Below are 22,070 nucleotides of genomic sequence, written 5' to 3'. Positions count from 1 at the left end.
CCACTGGTCTCAGCCCGCCGCCTCTGGGACACTCGATCCCAAAGGGCCTGCCAAGCATGCAGGGACCGTGGCCAGGGGCTGGGTACTGGCTGGTAGAAGAGAAAGAGCATAGAAACTACTGTTTACAGGGCACCTACTCTGTGCCAGGCCCGGGATGGGCCCACGGGCACCAAAGGGGCTCTTCCAGCCCTCGCAACCAGCCCCTTACCACTCCAATTTACAGATGGGGAAACTGAGGCACAGAGAGAGTGAGGGACTTGCCTAGGGTTAAAGGTCACAGAGAGGGGGATTTAACTCCAGACACTCCCCTCCACTCCTGTTTTCCTCACCCAGGAAGTAATAAATGCAGCTACTATAGAGCGTTTAGAACAGAGTCTGGCATTGAAAAGATGCTTCCCATCCATGTAGGGCATTGTTTGCATATCAGTCCCACAGGTAACAACCACTATTATCCACATTTCATAGAGGGGGAAACTAAGGCACAGAATGGTTGAGTGACTTGCTCAAGGTCGCACAAGTGATAAGAACTGGGGTAGGGATTTGAACCTAGGCTGCCTGGCCCTGGTCCCTGCTCTCTGAGCTGAGTGCCAGCTTTTCTGGATACCCACGTGCTCACCACCTCACGAGGCCCACCTCAGAGTCTGCTCCCTCCTCCAGGAGGCACATGCATGGACTCTTGTGCTCTCACCTGACAGAACTCATCACCACCTAGGGCACCTCCAGATTAAAGGCAGCTGATAGGCAGAAGGTTCTGGAATGTTCTGGCAGATTCTGGTAGGTTCTGGCATTGGACCACTCACATCTCATCTACTGCTCTGCTCTGGATAATGGCAACAGCCGGCAAAAGGAGGGCACTTAGCTTACAAGGGCCCTCAGCAACCATCTGAACCTCTCCGACTGAACGTGACAACTACAAGGGTTGTTAGCAACAGCGGCTCTGTTTTACAAGTGAGAATGTGAAATCCAGGGGTGAGAAGATGCAGGCCAGATTGCCAGCCTCCAAGGGGCACAGTCAGGGATCAGGTCTCCAGATACTAAGCCTGGGGGCCTAGAGAGGGGACAGCATGTCCTGCAGAGGCTGCTAAATAAAGTGGCTAAGTGTGCGGTCAGGGAAGGAGGGCTGGGTTGCACCCCAGCTTTGTCACGTCCCAGCTCCTTACCTCGGGAAGTCGCAAGTAATGGCTCTGGGCCTGCTTCCTTATCTGTAAAATGGGGGTAAAAACAGAAGTGTCTCCCCATTCCAGCTATCGTGAGAATAAGAAGGTAATGCAAAGGGTCATGTGTGACACAGGGCCATCCTTACTGCGCCTCTTCCAGGCTTCTCACCACATCTCCCAAAGTGCCGGACATACAGTGGGTGTCCTATACAATGCATGATTTGCTCTAGCAGCAGAACTAGTGGCATCAAGGTAAAAAGAGGCTCTGCGCTGTCTGCCCCAGCTCATCTCAGCTCCTGGAAACTGACCACACCAAGCACTTCCAGCAAACAGGCATCGATTGTCTATGCCTTGTCACGTGTACAGGACAGAGGATTCCAGCTCAACTAAAACATCATGATTCACTCTCCACTTGGAAGGAGGAGGAGTCCATCTAAAGGACTAACTTCCATTCCTTGACTGGGGTTCCTTTTACCTGGAGTGCCCCTTTATCCCTTCCTCATCTATTTAGAAAACTCCTATATACCCCTCAAGACCCCTCTAAAGCATCACACCCCTCTGCCCCGTACTGAGTTCACCACTGCCTCTCCTGTGTCATCTCTGAGCTGATGCACAGTTCTCCCAGCACAAAAACCACTGACCGTGAGCCAGGCCCTGTGCTAAGCCCTTAATCTCTTTTGTTCATCTTTCAAAAAGGGAGGTACCACTTATCTCTATTTTACAGATACAGCAACTGAGGCACAGAGCAGTTGAGTTGTGTGCTGAGGCTGCACAGCTGGCCAGTAGCAGAGTCAGGACTTGAATCCAGGAAACTGGCTCCAATCTCAGGGAGGCCTGGCTGTTTCCAGCACAGCCAGTGTCAGGACTGGCTGGAATTGGTGGGATGGCAAAGGGAAACACCGAAACAAGGCAGGAGGCAACATGGCCCAGAAAGGGAGCAAGGGCGAGCTAAAATATAAAACTGAAATCCGAGCAAAGGCAGCACACGCTGTCCCAAGCGGGGGGCGGGGGCGGAGGGGGGTGACAGAGACCTGTGCTTTCTGTGCACGCTGCTCCCTGGGGGACTTGCCAGCACCGGCTCAGCGCGGAACCCAGCTGCTCTGGGCGATTATTATTTCAGGAGCAGAGGGAGGCGGGGAGGCCTCTGAGCCTCAAGCTGAAACCTCAGGGAGGGGGGGCTAGGGTGTCAAGCAGAAAAATCACACTGAGGGGCCCTGGGACCCCCGGCAGTGCCAGCCGCCCAATCTGGCCCCCACTCTTCCTGGGGAGCCTTGGCTGCCCTGACTGTCCGCTGCACCTGCTATGAAAATGACACCTCTTGTTGGATGGTCCCTGCTCTGTCTCCTGAGAGGGCAATTGGACACTGCATATAGGGCAGGAACAGGCCAACGGGCTGCTGATCTGCTTGGGGTGGCTGTGGGTGCGAGGGGAGGGATGGCCTGCGGGGCCTCCCAGGAGCAGCCAAGCCCAAGAAGGTGGGCTCGGGAATAGGGGGGCAGCAGTAGGGCCCCCCAGGGACCTGTGAGCAGGCAAGGGGACTGGGACAGAGGTTTATGAAGGTTACAGACTTGCCCCAGTAAGAAGGCTCTGGAAGACCAAGTCTCACTTCCCCCAGTGGGGCCCGAAATTTCCCTCTGTCCCCACCTAAACATCTGCCTCTTACCTACACAGCATAATGTCGGGGTTCGGGCAGTGGAGTCTGGAGTCAAACTGCCTGAGTGCTACTCCTGGCCCTGACACTAAAGGCCAGTGCCCATGGCATGTGACTTGGCCTCTCTGTGCCTCAGCTTCCTCATCTACCAACTGGGAACAGTAGCAGTGCACACTTCATCGGGGTGTTGTGACAGTTTAGGGATTTCAACTGAGTGCTCAGGGCTGGCCAGGAACACGGGAGATGCGAGAGAAGCATCACCCATTACTACACTGTTTCCGTTATGCCATCCCAAGCACCCCACGGCCCTCCGAGCTTTGGGTCCTCTAACATGGAAACAGGGCCTGGAGAGCTGCAAGGAGGAAATGAAGCCTGACGCTGCAACCCCAAGTGAGGGGACCTGGGCCTCAGTTTCCTTACTGTGTACTGGGCGTGGTAACAGCCCCATGCCAGCTGCTGAGGCCTCTGTAATAGGGCTCAGGCCAGCCTCGGGTACACTGTGACATGAGAAACGGTCACTCTCCCATGACGCTGGACACCCACAGCCACCAGCCCCCCCAGTGTCAACAGGAAGTCCACCAAATGGGGAGGGGCAATGCGTGAGTTAAAAACCTAGAGCCCCAAAGCCCTGAAAACATGTCCGCACAGAAACTTGTTCACGTTCGTACAGCACGATTCACAATTACCCAAACATGAAACCACCCAAATAGCCACCGATAGATAAATGAATAAACAGAATGTGACCTATCAATTTGCTGGAATATTACTCAGCCATGAAAAGGAGTGGAATCCTGACACGCACTACAAATGGATGAACCTTGAAAACGTATATTCAGTGAAAGGAGCCAGTCACAAAAGGCCACAAACTATATGATTCCATTTATATGAAATGTCTGGAATAGGTGAATCCATACAGACAGAAAGCAGGTTAGTGGTTACCAGGGGCTGGGTGGCGGGTGGTGATGAGGAATGACAGCAAATGGGTACGGGGCTTCTTTTTGGGGGTGATAAAATGTTCTGGAATGAGATAGTGGTGATTGCTGCACAACTCTGTAAATATACTAAAAACCATTGACTTGTACACTTCTAAAGGGTGAATTGTATGGTATGTGGACTACATCTCAACAAAACTGCTAAAAACACCCCAAACCATTGAAGCCTATTCTGTGCCCGGCAAGTGACTCCCAAGGGCACGGAGGCTGGGGGCATGGAGGAGGACAGAGGGTGAAGTGCGCACAGAGGCAGGTCCTTACTTGGGGAACAGCCTGAGCAGGGTGGAAGGTGGCCCCCGGGGCCAGGAGGGCACCACTCACAAGCCGGCAGCACACGGTAGAAGGTTTCTCATGGTTTGCGTTTTGCTTCAAGAGTTACGAAGCACATGACACAGAAAACTCATGCAGAATCTTTATCAAGCATCTCCTACGTACATGTCCCAGGCACTGGGGACAGGCTGCTGAGCCGAAGAAGACCTAGTCCTTGCCCTGGTGCGGGCCAGCTCAGCGGGGAGACGCACAGAATCACGGTGTCACACGACCACAACCAAACAAAGTTGGCCAGAAAACAATCAGAAGGAAAAGCTGGGGTCAGCTGGGAACAGCATTACAGGAAGTGGGAAAAGCATGTGCAAAGGCCATGAGGCAGACGAGAATGTAAAGAGCTGAAAATGGCTGGCGAGGCTGGATCCAGGGAACAAAAGGCAAGAGTGGAGGCTGCGAGGACCTCGTCTGGGTCCACAGAAATCTCCCTACTTCATTCTGTACCCCAAACACTTTAGACGTCCCCACCAGGACGTGACAACGTCAGGTTTAAAGCACAAAGTAAGTGTTGTCCCAAGTTTGCACGCTGCCCACCTTATCTGGGACTGTCAGAGGCGTGTGCGAGAGTAAAGAATTAGAAGGCGCAAGGAGACCCCCCATCCCCTCCCTACCCATTCACGATTCTCTGAATGTCATCCCAATCTTGCGGCCCCTCCAAGCTGCCAAGGAACACCCTCCATACACCCCAGGGCTTCGGGGAACCTGTCATGTTCTTTGACAGGAGCCCCACAGGCCTCAAGATGAGATATTTCCCCCTGGACTCCCACCTCCTCTTTCTGCTCCCCCAGAACAAAGATGCCTCATTTCCCTCCTGAGAAAGCCTCCTGCCCAGGATCACAGGCCCAGGCGCCCAGGAAAGAGCTCGTATAGCCACGGAGAGACGCGCGAGGGGCAGCTGGGGCCCTGCTTCCGAGGGGTGGTGTGGCCACAGTCCACGCCGTCTCAGAAGGAACAGCCCCTCGAAGCAGCCTTTGTGCCTGGTGTTTATAGTCTGGGGATGAGGCTCTACCCCAGGAAAGGGCAAGTTTGTGGAACCTCCAGTGCTGATTAAAGATCTAGCAACACCCGTGTCTACACTCACACTACCCTGCAAACGGTCCTGCCTTGGCTGCCCCAGGTGGGGACCTAGCTGGTGGGGGCTTGGCTGGTGGGGGCAGAGACAAGGGGGAGAGAAACAGAAAAGCTGGCATCCTGTCCATGAGGGACCAAGAAAAGAGGGGTCAGCAGCTCCCCACCCCCAGAGCAGGGTCAGTTAATCCATCGGGGATGTTATTACAAGTAACGATTTATCGTCTCTGGGCCACACAGCTGTGGCATGGGGCACATGGGGTCGCCCAACTGAGTCAGGAGATAAACTGGAGTTGTCTGGAGAACAGAGCCCAACGGGAGCCGCCGAGGTCCGAGCCTCGCATCGGTCAGTGCCGTGGGGTACATCCAATACATTAGAGGAGATAAGGCAAAAGCCACGTTCATTTTGGAAAGTGGCACAAGGACGTCACTTTCCCCAGCCCTCCCAGGAACTCAGAGGCTCAGCTTCCAGGCACAGGGCAGAGGAAGGTAGGGAAGAGGGGAAGAGGGGGATAAGCAGAGGGGAAGGAGGGGGCAGGAGGAGGGGGAGAGGAAGAGGAAAAGAGAAGGGGCAAGGAGAGGACAGAGGAGGGGCCCAGTGAGGCAGGGGGGTTGGGGGGGCAGGTTAGGGGGAAGGGAGGGGAGAGATGGTGGTGAGGGGTCTCGAGTGACGGAAGCGCTTTCCCCGAGGCCAGCTTAAGCCATCAGCACAAGGCACTCAGCTTTAATTGTCAGAAATGCTGCAGAGAGAGAAATGAAATGTGACTCCCTGCCCGGGCTGGCACAGCCCCTCTGGCGTCAGCCGCCTGGGGTCCCCTACCGGCCTCCCTCCCTGCACCTCCAGCTGTTCTCCTCCCTGCTCCCAGGAACAACAGCTGCCAAAGTGTGGGGTGGGGAGGAGGATGGAGGGAGGAGGCAGGGGGGGCTGTTCGGGAAGAACAAGACAATCAGAAATCTATCAGATAAGAAGCTGGAGGCACTGGATAGGAGGTGACACTGAGCTGCCTGCTCTTCCCCAGGTGAGAGTTCAAACTTGCGGCCGCTTGCCCTGTTTCCCCTGGCTCTGCACCTGCACCTGTCACCTGGACTGGTGCAGTAGCCAGCTTACAGGATCCCCTCCTTCCGCCCTGCCTCCCCCATCCTCCATGTTCCGTGTGGCACCAGAGGACAAGTGAGAAGGGAGGTCTGATCATGTAGTCCCCTCTGCCCAAAACTTCCTCGAGCTCCCACCTCACTCCCAGGGGAAGGCCTGTCCTCAGCATGACAGCACACGTGCAGTTCCTTCCCTCCAAGCCACTGCTTTCCTTGCTGTTTGCTGAAGACTTCAGACACCATCCCAGCTCAGGACTCTGCCTCAGACGCCCTCCCCTCCCAGCTCTCTCTCCCTGCTTGACCAGGTCATTTCTCATAGAGGTCTTCACTGACTCCCCTGATGTAGACTGAATGGTGGCCCCCAAAAGATCAGTCCTCATCCTTGGAACCTGTGAATGCGACCTTATTTGGAAAAAGGGGCTTTGCAGACAGAAATAAAGATCTTGAAAGAAGAGCCTCCCGGATTATCCAGGTGAGCCCTAAATCCCATGACGAGTGTCCCGATACGAGGAGAAGACAGAGAAGAAGGCCCTGTGAAAATGGCACAGAGAGCTGAGCCCACAAGCCAAGGAGGGCCAGCGGCCACCCACAGCGGCAGGACACCAGGAAAGATTCGTCCCTGGAGCCCCATATGGGAGCACGGCCTTTGGGATCTGACTTCTAGTCTCCAGAACCGAGAGATCGTTTGGTGTAGGCCTCCAGTTTGTGGTGCTTTGTGACAGTTGTGCTCGGACCACTAATAATCCGCGATGCACCCCCGCCCCCTCACCCTGCCATAACTTGGCTTCCATGGCACCTGGAACGGCCCCCCCGGTTTAGATGACACCACAGTTTAACAGCATGTTACTTTTACCATTTCCTGCCTAAAACATAAGCTCCGAAGCCAGAACGGCTCAAGCCCCCATCACGTGCAACCATGGGGAGGGGGATGGGGGCGGCGTCCAATGGTCCCTGGCTGGGAGTGCTTTTCTTGATACATGGGGCACACTGAGTCACCAGAGGGGCATGAGGTGGACAGGGGCTCCAGAGCCCAGGGCAGGCAGGCAGCACTCCCTTTGCTTCGGTGTTGGCTAGAAGCTTATCAGTCATCTCGCCTGAGTTGTGTGATGGCTGACAGCTTTGGGGAACTCGCCCTTTGCCTTCGGGTGATTTCAGAGGCCTGGCCAGGCTCTTCCTCCAAAGAGAAATTCAAATGTTTCTTGGGCAGGTGAATTCTCAGAAATTTCTCTCTCCTTTTCAAGCCTGGTGTGGCAGCCTGGCCACCCCCGAACCAGCATGGTACTGAGCCCCCAGGAAGACACCAAGGGCTCAAGGGCTGCCTGGCTTTATCAGGTAGCCCAGCCCTTCCTGTCCAGTGTGGACGCAGCCATGAGCCACCCTACCATATCAGATACCAACTGTACACTCGTGCCGTGTCCCCGATTGAATGCCCTTCCACCTGCTCTTCTTTGGTTTGGCCTTCCCTGAAAGAATCTAGGAGAAAGAAAATGCTCAACCAAAGTAGGCAAGGAAAAATAAAAAAGCCCTCAGCTCTACTCTTGAAAGATGGTGAATTAGTGTCCTGGGGCTGACGTAACAATTCCCACACACGGGGGGCTTAGCCAACAAACATTTATCCTCTCACAGTTCTGGAGACTGCAAGTCCATACACCCGAATCAGGGTGTATGGAGGGCCGCAGTCCCTCCAAACACACTAGGGGCGGTTCTGCTCCAGGCCTCTCCCCCAGCTTCTGGTGTTACCAACAGCCCTGGGCATTCCTCGGCTTGTGGATATATTACTCCAATCTCTGTCTCCGTGTTCACATGAATTCTCTCTGAATGACTGTTTGTCACTGTGTGTCTGACCCCTGTCACTGGATTAAGGCCCAATGTACCCAGTATGACCTCATCATAACCCTATTTCCAAATAAGGTCACGTTCATAGGTAGCAGGTTTAGGACTTGAGTATGTTTTGGGGGACATAATTCAACCCGCAACAGGTAGCAACCAAATATCAAGTGACAGGGCCCGCCTTGGCCACTGTCTGGAACCCAAATCCTGTAGCTGAGGCCACCGCAGGTGGAGGAAGTGGTTGCACATGTGCCCTGCAACTTCTGGAAACACTCAAGTGGGCAGCTTTAAGGAGGGCCCCAACCCCATGACTCAGGTTCCAGGTCTGTGAAATGGGTTTGCTGATACCCACCTCTCCGGATAGGCATGGGGAGAGCTTGCAACAGGGAAGCTCTGCCAGCATCTTCTCTTCAGGTGAAACAAGGTCTTAAACCTCAGTGCACAGCCACTGCTCCCGTGGAACCCATATGCCGACCCCCAGGCTGGCTGGGCCACCCGTCTCTGTGCTGCGTGGAGCTTCCCTTCATTGAAGCATTACCGTACTGGGTTCAAGAGTATCCCCCAAATTTACATTCACCCAGAACCTCAGAATGTGACCTGATTTGGAAATAGGGTCTTTGCAAATATAGTAAGTTAAGATGAAGTCATACTAGATTAGGGTGGCCCTGATACAATGACTGGTATCCTTACAAGAAGATGGGAATTTGGGCAGAGAGAGAGAGGGAGAGAGAAAGAATGGCATGTGAAGAGACACACAGGGAGAAGGCCACGTGAAGACAGGCAGGCACGGGAGTGATTCTGCCAAAGACCACCTGGAGCCACCAGGAGCCAGAAGAGGCGGGACGCTACCCACCTAGGACATTTGGATGGAGCGAGGCCCTGCCTATACCTTCGTTCAGACTTCTGGCCGCCAGAGCTATGAGGGCAAATTTCTGTTGTTTTAAGCCCTCAGTTTGTGGTAAGTTATTACGGCAGCCACAGGAAACTCGTACATTTACACTAAGCCAGTTTTCAACCGGACCCATTTTGCCCCCCAGGGGACACTGAGTAATGTCTAGAGACATTTTTGACTGTCACAACAGGGAGGATGTTACTGGCATCCAGTGGGTGGGTGGCGGCCAGGGACGCAGGTCAACATCCTACAATGATGCACAGGACGGCCCGACCACAAGGCATCCGGCCCCAAAGGTCAATAGTACCCAAGTGCCTTAAGGTGTAACCAGCCATTTGAAGATTTTTCCACCCAAGCTTAAGTGACAAAGGGGACAAATTTTTCATCCCTGAGCCATCAAAGCCCATCCAGGGATCTAGCCATAAGTGGAAGCCTCATAAATGTGAGTTGAGAGACTGGTACGTGGTGCGAGGTAATGAGTACTACATTATTTTTACACTGTGGCTACTGGGACTGAAGCTATAACATCCTTAAATGCCATCCTCGTTGCTGAGACTGGTGGCCTTTGGCACTTGCAGAACCAGGCAATCAGCAGCCACTGGACCTAGGGCATCTCTCCCCTAGAAACGCTGAGAGCCCAGCCTCTTCCTTCAGGACAGCTAGGGTGGGGACAGCTCTGAGTTCTGTGAAATAAGGCGGCCGGGCTGAGAAAGCCCAGGGCAGGCCAGGACCTCAGACATGCCATGGGGTCGGCCCACGGAGGCAGCGCCTGGCTCTGGGCTGCCAGCAGGAAGCCCGCAGCTGCCCCTCCCTCCGCTGGCCCTCTCCCCCCAGCATCAAGCTTCAGTGGGCTGTGTGTCTGCCAGATGGCAACGCACTATGTGTCAGGAGACAATCGCTATTAAAAATTCACTGGGTTTTATTTTATCTTTTTATTTTTTTTCCAGTTCCTTTTGGGCTCTCTGCTTCCTCCTAAAGAAGCGACCAAACTGCCACCAGTTACACAGTTTTAATTGTCTCTAATTAAAAGAAACATTGACCGGATCACTGAGGTTTCTCCATTCTGGTGGCTGGGGTGCGGGGGCAGGGGCTGTTCACCCCCAGGAAGCCCGGTGGCTGGGAGCCCTGCCAGCTCACCCAGTCCCTCCCCCAGGGCACCCACACAGTCCTCCATAACTGCTTTTCTGCCCAAGGGACTCAGCTCTGTCAGGTGGGGTCACCTGTGTGATGAGTTTAGCACCCCAACAAGAGGCAGCAAAGAAAATCCGGAGATAAACAGACGAAGGCAGCACTCTGAACACACCAGGACACAGTGGCTGGGTATAAAAGGCCTGTGCAAGAGCTGAGACCCCAAATGGCAAGGAGAGTGACTCAGATGCCAGCTCTGCCCTGCTCACCGAGCCTCGGAGAAACCCTGACCTGCTCCAGGCCTCTTTCCCATGTCCACCCAGCGGCCGGATACAGTTTGTCTGATGGCTACTGGGACATTTACAAGTCAGGTGGCTGAAGAGCTCCCCAATCCAGAGGGCTGGGCTGTATGTGCAGGGGCCTCAGGTCAGATGAGGGAGGCAGACACCACCTGCTGGCCCTACAGGTCCTTTCAAGTCAGTCAAGGATTCAGTGCCTACCCATTCCAGTATGTTCTGGGTGCTGGGGATAGCCTGGCTGGCACAAGTTGCTGACCTTCTAGAAAAGGGTTATCAACAACTGAACATGAATGGACCTGGTAGGCATCCTGGGAGCCTCACCCAGAGTGAGACCAAGGGGAACCTAGGAGAAGTGGGGGTAGCAGCTCAGGCGGGGGATGAGCAAGAATGACGAGCGCCTGGGCTACCTCACTGTGTCAGAGATCATGGTGAGGATGGGGTCCTAGGCACCCCACTGCCTGGTGGGGGGCTCTGACATGCAGAGGTCCCTGGCTCCTCTCTCCACCTTACCCTTCACCTTTGGACGTCCCTAACCTTCTGCCGATAGGTGACAACTAAGGCAGCTAGTGAGGGCAAGGGCTGGTCTTCTGCTGTGCTCATTTCAGACTGGAGAGGTCTTCCCGTCAGACCAGCTAATTTCTCCTCCTTGAACTGGAGACCAGAGAGGTAAAGTGAAGTCCCAGCCTCCCGGGGCAGTGGGAAGCAGGTCCCCAAAGCCAGGCGTTCCTTGGCTTATGGCCACATCCCTCCAACTTCTGTCTCTGTCATCATGTGGCCTCTCCCTGTGTATCTGTTTTCGTATAAAGACACCAGTCACTGTTTCCTAATCCAGGTTGATATTGCATGACCCTTAACCAACTGCAGATTTCCACATAAGGTCACTGAGATTCTGGGTGGACATGAATTTTGGGGGACACTCTCCACCCCAGTTCAGATGATCTATGATGTCACCAGCATACTAATACGACCACGACCCCATTTTTCTACCCTTAGACATCAATAGATGGGAAAAAGACAGCCACTCTTGCCAACTTCTGTTCTCAACGATAGCAGGGCAGGGAGGGAGATGGGAGCAGAGAAACCAGCGTGGATGCGGTCCTCCCACAGGCTCAGAAGGACTTTAGGTGGCTCAACTCACCTGCCCTCCAGCTCTGAGTGAGTCCCTGAGCCTGAGCCCTTGAAGCACTGTGGACCCTGAGAGAAGTCAGCCCAGCCCGTCCTCACAGAGTTAGGGAAGAGAGGCCCCCAGAAAGGAAGGGCTTTGCCCCAGGTCACACATTTGCTTCTGGAAATTTCCCTGTTCCTCCAGGGCATTCCCCCAAGCTTGTGGTCCAAGGATTGCTGAGCAAGGACACCTCAGAGACCCCGCGGGTAAGAGGCAACCTGCCATGAAGACTTCTGTCAAGGGTTTCCAGGGACAGTGGTACTGGGAAGGCCAGGGACACAAGGAGAAAGGTGACAGACTTTAAAGGTTAAGGGTCACTCTGACAACCCAACCAGGAGGTGGGCCGAGAGGGGCTCCTAACACAAGAACAGGAGGATCTATGACCCCAGGTCCTCAACACCCCACTCCACATACTCTCTTCTGTGCGCCCCTCTTGTCCCTTCAGGTGCAAAGAATTTCTCAGGGACCCAGCTCAGAGAACAGCTAATGTTTATGAGCTAATCTCTGTGTTCTAATAAGCATTATTTCCATGTATTAACCACTTAGTCCAACACCCTTAGAAAGTATGTGGGGGTGCAGACAGGTCCACAAATTCTTTGATCCTCCTTCCATCTGGAGTTGAAGTCTCATCCACTCCCCTTGAGCCTGGGGGTGCTCCGATGGCTGCTGTGGAGAAGTGATGCTTTCTGACCTCTGAGGCTGGGTCAGGAAAGGTGGGGGAGGGAGGGGAGAGGCCCAGGAGCCTCCCTCTGACTGCAATCACACGAGACCCTGAGAACTACAAGCTGGAGCCCTAGATTCATGAGCAAATGAAATGTTTGGTCCTGTTTTAAGCCACTGTGTTGGGGTGGTTTATACCATAGCAACAGCTACCTGAAATAAGATACGTGCCATTATTACTTCCCATTTTACAGATGAAAAAACTGAGGCACAGAGAAGTGTCTTGCCCAAGGGCAGAAAGCCAATAAGAGGCAGATCCAGGATGCAAACCCAGGTCCAGAATGGCACACCTAACCGCTAGGCGAGGTAATAGTGGAGACACAGGTGCCCCACACTAACTAGCAAGGGCCCGCATGCCCACCTGGCTAGCTGAGCCTCTTCCTTCCTGACTAAGGATCTCTGGAGATTTTTTTTCCCCAAAATAAAGCAAAACATTTGCAAACCTGGAAGTGGCTTACTTACTGAAAGACATAAGCACAAATCATGCCACCCCCATTACCTCCCCCAAGGAGTCTTGCTCTCTGGCAGAGGTATTGCCCCCTGACCCTCCCTGAAGGCCTTACAAATGCCATCCCCACTTCTCATGGCTGCTGACCTGGACAGGACAGCTCAGCTGCCAGAGGCCACCATCACGGCCCTTTGAGGCCACAGAATCTCAGGCGATGAGCCTGGTTTGGGCCACGGGATTCAGACCGCCCCCACTACCCTCCAGGCGTTCCCCAAGACTCTGTCCCTGGGGTACAACCAAGGCTGTGTCCAGGCTGCCCTAGCCTCTCACCCCAACACGCAATGGCAGCACCCTGTCCCTTGCAGAGTGGCCAGCAGCTGGGTTTCCCCAACCTGGCGCTCGTCGCTGTTCTTCTACGTGCCTCCCGAGTGGCCAGGGCACTAAGCAGAGACAGGAATGGCCAGGCCATGGCAAGGACAGAGCAGGGGGGTCAACTGGCTGGAGGGCTGGGGGAGGCGATACTCCAAATGGTGGGCAGGAGGCAGGCAGGCCACAGGGGAGCTGGAACTTCTCACCCAACAGCTCCATCCTATGGGCAGAGAGGGCCCGTCCAAGACTGCTACAGAGTGAAGTGAGCCGGGTGCTAGAGAAAGAGGCGACCAGTGGCCACCGACGGCTGACCAGGGACCTGGCCCTGGAGTGGGACTGCCCAGGCTCCCTCACCAGCTCCCTCAACAGCTGTGTGACCCTGAGTAGTGAGCTGAACCTCTCTGAGCCTCAGTTTCGTCACTTGCAAAAACCAGAGGGCACGAAGCCAGCACCTTCCTCCTGAAGCTGCCACGCGGCCTGAGGTGTGACATCAGGTAAAGGATGGGGCCTGTATATAAGGATCCCTCACTTGTGGCTGCAAGGGGCTCCTTAGAGACCCCAAATAGCTGACCCAGCTCTTCACACAGGCCCCTTTGGCCAGCCTTCTCCTCCCTGCCCCTCCAGATGGGCTCTGAGAACAAAGTGAGGCCCTTCCAGCTCCAACCAGGTCACTTTCCACAGCTGGGGAGAAGCCTCAGATTTCAGCACCAAACACTGGGGGCCAAGGACACGGTTCCCTGGGCAGATGGTGGCGCACACCCTCGTGACATACACTCTGGGGAAACTGAGGTTCTGACATGCCACGTGGCTCGGCCAAGGGCACACAGATGGTGAGGGGCCTTCTGGGGCTGCCAAGGTCCCAGGGGCCCAGGGGGTGGGGCCCTTCGCTGTTCCCTCTCTACCAGCTCCAGGAGGAAGGGAGATCAGAGGGAGGCAACAGAGGGCAGTGATGATCAAACACCTGAATAAGAGGGTTTTGTAGGTTCATTTAATGGGAAGGAAAAGAATCCCCCTTTCCTCTAAGCAGCAGCCCCCACCCTGACCCCCCAGAAGAGCACTGGAAACCGCCTAAGCTGACATCTGATGGATGGGGATTTGTTTTAAGCTCTTTCTACCCACTGGACTATAATCATCAACTGTTCACGACCTCTCCACAAGCAACTGTTCCCCCCCTGAGTTTTCAAAAGGCAAAAAGCTTTAAAAACCGCAGTTCAAACAGGCAGAGAGGCATCCACAGAGAGATGCAGGCTGGAGGGGGGAGGGAGGCAGGGAGGAGGGGGCCCAGGGGAACCCAGCAGCTTGGACAAGGGGTTGGGTGGGGAGCCAGAGGGGCTCCCCGGGGGCAGGTGAGTTCCACCAGCCACCAAACTGACCCACCTGGAAGAAAAGGCCAGCAGGGGAGGCAGCTGGGGGTCAGATGTCCAATCTTTCACAGAAGGGGGGCCATGTTGAAGCCATCATCCCACCCAGCCTCTGTGACTAGACTCGCCCTTAAGGCACCTTGGGAACCTGAGCTACTGTTCACTGCTACCTTCTCTCCATCACCCCCTCCATTTGCCCCTCCAGCCAACGACCTTGGGGCCCCTGCCCTGCCCCATGCCACCTTCAGACCCTCAGCCTGCAGGGGTGTCCCTGGCCTCAGAGTTCTAAACCCTCCAGGACCGGGACTGACAGGGACTGATGCAGTACGGCCCCCATGCTGCTCCACACTCTTACCCTCCCACTGCCTAACTAATGCACCAGCCACGGGAGGTCACCACCTTGACACCACCTTGACACGGTGAGAAAGTTCTCCCAGACAGAGGGCTCTAGCATGGGCCCAGGGAGATGCCAGCACAGCTTGGGAAAGGCACCAATTGTGGCGAAACAGTTCACACCATGTACCCCACCCCTGATCCCACCCCTGTGTGTAAGTAAAGAGGGAGAGAAACCCCCTCTCCCAATTTTTGCCCCTGGATGCTAGTCCCCTGGTTTCCTGCTCACACAAAGGGGCTAGCCAGGGTTGACACTCCCAGCACAGCTTGGTAACTAGCATGATAACACAGGCCCCTGGACATGGCAAGGCTGGTGCAGGCCCGCCACCTCGCCTGAATAAAAGCTGAAGGTGATTCTCCACACTTCTCAACCGTCAATCCCTGGACGTGCCCCAGGCTCGGCCAGACAGGCGGGCAGATGGAGCTTTTCTACTTTAAAAAATAAATCGATTGGTTTCTTTTCTGAGTTGACAGGATGAGGAGGCGGCCTCGCTGCGCGCCCGGGGACCACGTGCATGACCTGGAGGTAATCCGGGGTCGGTGTGCCAGGCGGGGTGGGCAGAGCGCCCCGGAAAGTTCCATCCCCTGCCCTCCCCCTCTCCCTCTCCGCGGGCAGCGAGCCCCGCACTTACTGAGGTTCAGGAGCAGGGACGACCAGGTCTTCATGCCGAGCATGCTGTGCCGCCCCCGCCGGGCCGCGGGGACCCAGGGGACTCTAGGAGGGGCTTCCCGGCATAGCCGGCGGCGGCGTCCAAGCGCGCCGAGCGCTTCTCCTGCGCGATGCGCGCCTGGGGCTGGGAACCCAGCGGGGCGCCAAGGGGGACTGAGGGGGTCACGGGACAGCCGAGGAACCGGGGGGTAGAGCCCTGGGGCTCCTGGGGGGTCAGGAGCAGCCGGGGGCGTCCGCTCAGTTGTGCGCGGTGCTCCCTGCCCGCTGCGCCCCCGCCCGCCTGCTGCAGGGTCCCAGGGGAGGTGCTGGGGGGGCCTGGAGGGCCAGAGCAGCCTCTCACGCCGCCCCCAGGAGCGCCCCGCGCCCCCTCGCCCGCGCCCTCGCTGGAGGCTTCACGCGCCACCAGCCGTAGCTGCGCAGTCGCCTCGCAGCGACCATCTTATTCCCTTCCCGCTCGGCGGGGCCGCGCGCCTCCTCCCCGGCACCCCCCGCGCGCGGCGCCCCCGCCGTCCTCCTCCCCTCCTCTCCCAGGCGCCCCGCCCGCGGCCCGGGCAACCCCCGCTCCCCTGCACTTGATAACGCGCTTGTCAAGACTGCTGAGTTGTTCCTGACCTCTCCCCCGCCGCTGCTAATTAAGGCTCCGCCGTGACAGTTCAAGTGCCGAGCATCAAGTTTGCAGAACCAAAGCCTCTAATTGGGGCCGCTTTTCATTTCTCCATCCCGCGGGCTGGGGCTTCCCAGACCTGGGCACTGGCGCATTTTTCTTTTGTATTTTTCATCAGGGAGGAGGAGGAGGAGGGGGACGGGGACCAAGAGAGGCAGGCAGGCAAACAACCGAAAGGCTTGGGGTGGGGGTCCCTCCCCTGCCCCTCAATAGCTAGCCAGGGACCACAGGACACCTCCTAGGGAGATGCTCACCTGGCAGCTCTCCTAACCTAGGGGTCTCTGAGCTCCCTGCCTTGGGGTTGCAAGGAGCTGAGAGCCCCACCTGCAGGAGGTGGCTGCAGGGGTACCCCCTCCTCCACCCCTCCGCTTCACCTCCCTCCTCATCGGGGTGTGGCAGGGAGAGGCAGCCCCAACACTGTGCTAGTAGTGGAGGGTGCTGGTAGCCCACGGTTCCACTAACCACGGGTGGCTGTGATGATGGCAGCGTTGCCAAGCCCCCTCCCCGGGGGAGAGGTGTGTCTCTCCTTACACCCCAGCTCTCTCCCGGGGCTGCCGGCCTCTCTTTTCCAGATAAGTGCTGGCTAGCATTGAGGCTCTTAGTGACTCTTCAAGCTGCCTTCCTCCTCCAACGCCTACTAAATCAAGCCAGCGCTGAGAGCCACCGGCTGGGAGGAGAAGAGAAGGAGGGGCCAGCCTGCTGGCAGGCTCACAGGAGCTGGCGGAAGGCCGAGGGGCTGGGATAAAGTCACAGGGGAGGAGAAGGTGGGGGAGGTGAGCAGAGGCCCAGCCCCGGGGATGGAAGAAGAGAGGTGGGAGGGAGGGCGGATGGGGAGGAAACCCAGCAGGAGGTACTTGAGGTCCCAGCCAGGCTGGCTAGCTGGGCCGCTCAGCTCAGAATCCTGGAGCCTCACACTGCAAGGAGCTTATGGAAACCGGGGCAGCCCTTCCCACACTTGCCATAGTCTGAGAATTCCAGGTGATTCTAATTAAATCGGGGGGCGTTATTCGGAGCCACCACCCAGGTGATTCTTATGATGTTTCGAGTTTGAGAAATAGTCTTGGGGGGGGCCTCAAATGTTGCTGCATATTAGAACCACCTGGGGCCGTTTAACGCCTCCCCCCCCTTGTCTGGGCCGTACCCAGAGCAATGACATCACACCTCTGGGCACAGACCCAGGCAGCATCAGTATTTTCTAAAGTGCCCAGGGGATTCCTCTGTTCAGCCCGAGTAGAGAGGGCCATTGTTCCGAGTCAGTGGTTATCAGTGGGGCAGGGGATGGTTCTGTCCCCCTGAAAAGACTGGGCAAAGTCTGCAGATATTTTTGGTTGTCCCAATGGGGGGAGTGCTACTATCCTCTAGTGAGTCTCGGAGGCCAGGATGACACGCAACCCTCTGCAGTGCACAGGACGGCCCCCGCACAAGGGATCAGCCAGCCCTAAGTGTCAGCACTGCCCAGGTGGAGGAACCCAGGCGAAGCCAGTCCCAGGCACAGGCAGAGATGGCTGGAAACACTATTCTAAGGGAGCCTAGGTCACCACTTGCCCCACTGACTTGCTGGCTTTCCCTCCCACTCTGGAGGCTGGCATTGGGCTGGGACTGTCTGGATAGACCAGCCTCGAGTAGAGCTGAAATCTCCCTACTTCTACTTCCTGGGCCAAGCCCCTCCCCATGTGTCCTCAGACCTCAGATAACTTGGAGCCCATTTTCACAGTCCCAAGTCTGCTCTGCTCCGGCAGACGCTCACCCCATCCCCACCCCACCCTGGGTTTCCTCAGCTCATTCTCCCTCCGTCCCGGGTTCTGGAATGGTCCTGGGTTTGTCAACATCCTTATTAAAGTCCAGGCCCGCAGGTCCATGACTGTTGCACGTGCGTGCGCTCACCTTTGCCTGCCTCCCTCCCTCCCTCCCATCTCTTAATGTTTCTGGAGAGGTCACTGCTGGCTAGTGCCAGGCTTGGAGCAGCCAAGGACTCGTTCACCGCCTACCAAGTTCCTCATCCTCTGTCAGTGGGCTTTTCAACACTAAGTGCTGGACTTTATATTAACTACACAGCATTTTATCAAGACGCCCCCCGCCCACTGTCCAGCAGACAAGCAAACAACTCCACATCCGAATACTCAGATGTCCCTCCCATGGGCATGGGTTATCTGTGTGAGGGTGGTTCTCATCTCTGTGGGACACGCCAATCACCTGGGGAATTTTAAAAATACTGGGCTGGGGCTCCACCCACAACCAGTCATATCAGAATCTCTGGCGATGGGGCCCAAGCATCAGTATTTCTAGAATACAGGTGGTCCCAATGTGCAGCTGGAGCTGAGAACAGCTGCTGCAAGGATTAGGGACACATGGCCTCTCCCGGCCAGCCCCCTTGACCTTGAACACACTTGGAATTTCAGGCTAGAGAGGCTGTAGGGGAATATTTTATCTGATCCAGGCATATGGGCTGGGAGGCAGGCAGTGTATATAGCCTGTTTCCCCTTCCAGGTTGGGCAGGATTCCCAGCAGTGCCAGCAGCACCCCTCCACCCTCACCTTGCAGATGGCAAGAGGGGTGTCTTGATTATCCTGTGCAGAGCAAGCATGAGGAAAGCTAGCTGTAAGGCCAGGAACTGGGTGAAGGTGTGCCCTGTGGGACCCCTCCTCTTCATCTCACAGGAAGAGAGCTGATCCCAGGGCACTGTGGGGTCTGCTGCTGGTGGGAACTCTCTGAGAAGCTGCTGGGAGCAGAGAGAGAAAGCTAAGCCTGAAGTGGGACACAGGAGTGTAGACTCAAAGGCAACTGGGCTGTTAACTCACTGTGTGAGCTTCAGTACCCTCATCTATGAATGAGGAGATAAAGGCTTGTTCAGCCCCTCACATAGCAAGGTCTCAAGACAAAGGAGAAAGGAGCTGGAGAAGAGAAACAAAGTCTTAACGATGACTTGCCCAAGGCCACACTAACTTGCAGGGCCTCAGTTTTCTTATTTATACACACTGGGCTAAATGACCTCTTAGAGTCCTCCACCTCTAAACCTCCCCTTGGCATGGGTTAACAGATCCCAGCCAAGCCCCACTAAGCACATGACCAAACCACATCAAGCAGGGCAGTGGAGATGGACACCCTAGTCTCCCCAGGTTGAAAGGACAGCTGGGTGGTGTTGGGTTTGTGCTCTGAGCCCCTAGCAGCCAACAGGGGGCGGTGGCGATGGAAACCAACAGGAGCCCTGGAAGCAGGGCTGCCAAGTACAGTTGTCTAGGTTGTTCACTGCACAAGAGCTGCTGGACGAAACGGTAAATGGGAGTTGAAACCTAGCCCTCAATCTGCTCATCAACACACACCTGGGTATGGATTAGATCTGCCTGGAGGAAGAGGCACCTTCTAATTTGCACAGAGGACCTGTATAGGCTGGTGATGGCTCTGCTAGAGAAGGCCTGCTGCTCCCCAAATCCTGCCTTCCTAGTTTCATATCCCTTTTCTAGGATAGTCTTCCCTCCCACTCCAAGAGCACAGACTGGAAATACAACCTCCCAGGAAGGACACAGACTCTTAAAATCATGCAAAGGGGTAAATGATCCCACTTGTTCCTGGGTGCAAGTCTAGACAGGACACAGGAGAACACCGGGGGCATGTTTGGGGTGGGAAGGATTGTCACCCTGGATATATTCTCTCTGCCCCCTCACTTGGCCCCAATGCCACACTTCCAGGGTAAATGAGTACAGGTACTGTCAGAAAATACCAAGCCAGCAGAAGACAGCCATGGTGTCACATACAGCAGCGAAATGGAAGTTTCCAGAGTCCCTCAGGGCCTGAGCACAAAAGACTGAAAATGACACAGGCAACCCTGGGTACCACCATGCTCCCAGAGAGAATGCAGAGAATGCGACCTCAGTCTCCTCATCTGTACAATGGGGTCAAGAGCACTGCCTTCGCTCATGGGAGGAATGGGGCAACGTCTAGAAAGGGCTTATATCAGGGCCCACTGTGCAGTGAGTTCTTCATAAACTTGAGTTGCTATTAGTGTTGTTCTTGGGAAACCAAGGCGCAGCACCAAGCCTTGGATCATGTTCTCTGAGCTCATGGGCTCCTGGCAGCTCCCTCAGCCCCCAGATCTGACCCCCTGCCCAGCCATGCTGAAGCTGGCTGCCTGGGGGCGGAGCAGAAGCACTCAGCCTCATTCCTGGGGCTTAAGGACCTGGCCGGCCTGTTCGCTGCAGACAGTAGGGAAGCCCACATGCAGGCGACCTGGGGTCCTAAAAAGGAGCCCACCCGCCATCTTGCTCCCCACATGCCAAGAGTGTAGCAACTGCCAGCTTCTGGGGCAATGACACGTTTCACCGCCGTGAGGGAGACAAAAGGTCTGCTGTGCTGACCCTGTAACGGACAGGAGAGAAACCCGAGATGACCTGTATCCTTGTCCAGGTCAAAGGCAGCCTCTCCGCTGTGGCAGCTACATTCCTGGGATTTGTGGCCAGGCCAGCAGCTGCGGTCCAGGCCTCTCAGGGGAGGCCGCCCGCCCCCCAGCTTCCTGGCTTCCCCACGAGATGCACAATCTCCTGGCTCCTCCTCCCACCCCTTGTCCTGCCCTGGGGTCCTGACCTTTTCCCATTAGCCTGACCGGGCCTCTCTCCTTGTCCTCTCCCCGTCCCTATCTGGCTGTTGGCTACACAGTCCAAGTGGCCCAGGGCAACCCCAGCTGCCCTTTCTTTTGGGGTCAGAGAAAAGCAGGGGAGGCAAGAGCCCGCAGGCTCACCACCTCAGCCGTCCTGGGCTGGCGGACAGCCTAGGACACAGACTTCTGAGACTCATTTATCAGAAGACGTTTTGGAGCCCAACTGGCAAAGTCTTCTGGAGAGGAAGCTGCAGACACCCCTGGTCAGTCGGCTTCTTTGGGCACCACCTCCCCGGAAGTGGTTCATTGTGGTTTAGCAGAGAAAGGCCTGTTTCTGTCCTCACATGGTGAATGGTGGAGTGGCGTCTTTGGAAAGCACAGCTTGCTCCATGGTCTCCCCTGGGGGAGGAACAGCTCTCCCCCCCAGGCCCTGGGCTCCTACAACAGCCTCCTAGTAGGCGCTCACCCCACTGCAATTTTCCCTACCTGAGATGCCAGGTTCATCGTTACATACCACTCAGCCGCCTGGAGTCTTTTCACACACACATACAACAATGCAGACAAACAGCCGTCTCCTGCCTGTCCTCGAGGTCCTTGGGGATTTGCAGTGGGTCCTGGTCTCCACCACACCGACCTTCACTTTGTGCAGTAGGCTGAAATGGTGGGCTGTGTGCTGCTGGAGGCACAAGTTTGGAGACTCGAGAGCATAAACTGGGAGGCACTGCTCCAGAACAAGCTCCATCAGTAAGTTCTACCTCCAAGCCTTTCCTCTCGCAGTCCCTCCCTCCTGGAAAGCCCTCTCTCCCTGACTCCGCCTCACCCAGTCCTGGTGCCCCAGCTCCATCAGTCCCCAAAAACAGACAAAGAGAAGGCTGACGGCAAATCCCCTTTGAACCGCACTCTCTATACACCACAGATCTGGCACAAGCGGCTCCCAAAATACTGTCCTGCCCTTTGGTGACCCTCTTCTCACCTGGGACTGTGCTATCTCAATGAGATGCCAGCCTCCTCTGGTCCAGGCCAGGGCGAGCCGAGGTTCAAATCCCAGCTCTGTTACTTAACAACCGTGTATTCCCAGGCAAGTCATAAGCCTCCCTGGGCCTCAGTTTCCTCATCTGGAAAAGGGGACAGTTCGAGCACCTCCTAGAAGGGTTACGGATAGGTAACACCTATCACGTGAGTTCATACATGTTTGTAAGGCACATGAAGCAGGGCCTTACGCACAGGGCTCTGTGTGCATGCACTGGGCCCTGGGT

At 55.9% G+C, this 22,070-nt stretch overlaps 1 protein-coding gene across 4 annotated transcripts in view; it reads right to left on the bottom strand.

Moving 5' to 3' along the window:
• Nucleotides 1-22,070, bottom strand: part of GSE1 (Gse1 coiled-coil protein) — a 417,816-nt gene that overhangs the window by 169,832 nt on the left and 225,914 nt on the right. The window lies entirely within an intron of this gene.

The sequence above is a fragment of the Rhinolophus ferrumequinum genome, chromosome 15, assembly GCF_004115265.2.
Source record: "Rhinolophus ferrumequinum isolate MPI-CBG mRhiFer1 chromosome 15, mRhiFer1_v1.p, whole genome shotgun sequence".
NCBI lineage: Eukaryota > Metazoa > Chordata > Mammalia > Chiroptera > Rhinolophidae > Rhinolophus > Rhinolophus ferrumequinum.
The sequence above is the reverse complement of the archived record's forward strand: the minus strand, read 5'-3'. Positions and strand labels throughout refer to the sequence as shown.